This window comes from Dipodomys merriami, unplaced genomic scaffold, assembly GCF_024711535.1.
Source record: "Dipodomys merriami isolate MVZ:Mamm:240054 unplaced genomic scaffold, mDipMer1.0.p SCAF_8, whole genome shotgun sequence".
NCBI classification, from domain to species: Eukaryota; Metazoa; Chordata; class Mammalia; order Rodentia; family Heteromyidae; genus Dipodomys; species Dipodomys merriami.
Window position 1 is genome coordinate 49,944,830 of NW_027206401.1, and position 2,937 is coordinate 49,947,766.

Here is a 2,937-nt window from a genome sequence, read left to right on the forward strand (position 1 = left end):
AGCTTACATCTATAATCCTGGATACTTCAGATGCTGAGATCAGGATTGTGGTTCAGTTCCAGACTGGACAAAAAACTATGAAAACGCTGTCAACATAAAAACCTAGTCATAATAGTATGCACCTGTCACCCCCTGCTACAGGAACAAGTATAAATAGAAGGATTACTGTCCAGGCCCATCTAGGCACAAAAGCATGGCCCTAACTCAATGAATGAATGAATGAATGACCATAGCAAAGGAGTTGTAAAATGTTGGTGCATGTCTCAAGTGATAGATTATCTGCCTAGTAACTGTGAAGCCCTGATCTCAAGCCTCAATTCCACATCACAAAGATAAAAACAGGAAGCCTTCAGTGTATTCCTTGTGCATATATCTGTCTATTTGAGTAAGTAGATCTCCATGGGGTAAATTTCATTTAAAGCTAATCTTTTTTGTGGAAATCTTTTATTCCATCAATAATAAGGCTAGGTTGTGCTTTGGTGGTAAAGAGCTGGCCTAGCATGCTGAAAATACTGGGTTTGATCCCCAACATAAAAGTGTAAGGTCTGCACAGGCCATACAGGCCCTGTGCAGATACCTCCCAACCTCTTGGCTAAGTTTCCACCCAGTATCTGTTACCTAGGTAACTGGCACACCTGGAAGCAGTCACCTTCCCCTCCAGCTAGATCACATTCTGGGCTTCCTCTGGTCACACACCTCCCATCTGACCTTAGGAGGATCCCAGACCCTAAGGTCACATCTGGATCCATTGTGGCACACCTTTCCCCCACCTGGCCACACCTCTTCCTGTTTCTGGCCTACATAAGTCCTGGCCCAGGAGTGGGTCACCACCCTTTTTCAGCCATGGTGGGGGCAGCAGTTCTGTAAATTAACTTCTTTTCCTGCCTGAATAGCTCATGGTGCTCTCTTCACCTGCTACCTAATGAAACCTGCCTACTTAATACACCTTACAAGAAGAAATTAAACAAATGAACAAATAAAATTTAAAACAACTTAATCGTTAGACTACCAAAGTGTCCTTCTATAATGTTGGCCAAGTTATACTTCCATCAGTATTGAAGAAGAAAGTCTGTTGTCCAGGAACTAGATGCACTAAGCTTTGTACCATGGAACTATGTTCTAAACCACAGAATTTCTTTCTCTCTGTCTCTCTGTCTCTCTGTCTCTCTCTCTCTCTCTTTTTCTCACTTTCTCTCTCTCTCTCACACACACAATGTATATGTGTGTGTGTGTGTGTGTGTGTGTGTGTGTGTGTGTGTGTGTGTGTGTGTGTATGTGGTGGTCCTGGGGCTTGAACCCAGGAGCCTTCCATTCTTACTTTGCCTTTTCACTAATGCCTGTGCTCTAGCACTTAAGCCACACCTTCATTTCTGGCTCTTTGTTTGGGCTAGCTTTGAACTTCATCTTCATATCTCAGCCTCCTAAGTAGCTAGGACAATGGGTTCTAGGGAAGTTCCCCTCCCTCCCCCACCCCCCCACAGCCATCATGGGTCTTGCACTCTGGGCCTGAGCACTATCCCTGAGTTTTTCAGCTCAAGGCTGGTGCTCTACCACTTGAGCCACAGCACCACTTTCGGTTTTCTGGTGGTTAATTGGAGATGAGCCTTTCAAGCTTTCCTGCCTGGGCTGGCTTGAACAGCAATCCTTAGATCTCAGCCTCCTGAGTAGCTAGCAGGTGTGGGTCACTGGTGTCTGGCTCAGGCAGTAATTCTTATTGCTTGACTTTAAAAAAATCTTTAGAATTTTAAATAATTCTCTCTCTCTCTCTCTCTCTCTCTCTCTCTCTCTCTCTCTCTCTCCTCCCTCCCTCCCTCCCTCTCTCTCTCTCTCTGCCAGTCCTGGTGCTTGAACTAAGGGCCTGGCACTGTCCCTGAGCTTCTTTTGCTCAAAGCTAATGCTCTATCATTTTAGCTACAGCACCACTTCTGGCTTTTTCTGTTTATGCGGTACTAAGTAATCGAACCCAGGGCTTCATGCATACTTGGCAAGCAATCTACCACTAAGCCACATTCCCAGCCTAATATCTCATTTTGATAAACATAGTTTTGGGTCCATTTAACTTATGCATGGTTACTAGTAATTTTAAGGATATGATTAATACTGGGACTATCTCAAGCAATTATTCACTATATTTTGCATTAACATGAAATTTCATAAATATAGTAGGTTTGAAACAAATTGTTTACTAAGGAAATATTGAAATGTACCATAAAGAGGGCCACTTTCTCTCTTAAATCAATAGGGGATAGAAATACACAGCTAATCTTTCTTCTTTGAAATTTCTGCCATTCGAATATTGTTTGGTGTATTATTCTCCTTTTGAATTAGTGACATAAGAGAGAGGTTTGATTCCTAGTTAGTTATTTTTTTTTTTATGTGGGTCATAGTGTTTGAACTCAGGGCCTGGACACTGCCACAGCTTTCTGCTTAAGGCTATCATTCTACCACTTGAACCACAGCATTTTTTTTTTTTTTGGTGGTTAATTGGAGTTAATTGGGATGGCTTTGAACTATGATCTTCAGATCTCAGCCTCCTATTAAGTAGTTAGGGTTACAGGTGTGAGCCAGCACCAGGCTAGTTACTTATTTTGTACAGAACACATGTGAAGAAGCAAGGAGGCACTTTTTCGCCTTTGCTTCAGGGTGTCTGCATTTTGCTGTCATTTCTGTTCCACTGTAGGATTTCCTTCATCGGTGCACTGCCCTACTTCCTGTTTAGAAAGTAAAAGCACACAACTGTCTGCAGTACTGGATCATCATTTAGAAGGCAAGGATCATTTCTTGTGAAGCACTGACTGGCAAACACAGCAGGAGCACAAAACTGAAAGGAGAAGCCATAAGAAATTTATGTTTTCTTTCCCTGTCAAATACATAAAACCAGGACTTCAAAATGAATCAAACGCACTTCTAATGAACTTTTAAAGTAAAAATGCTATT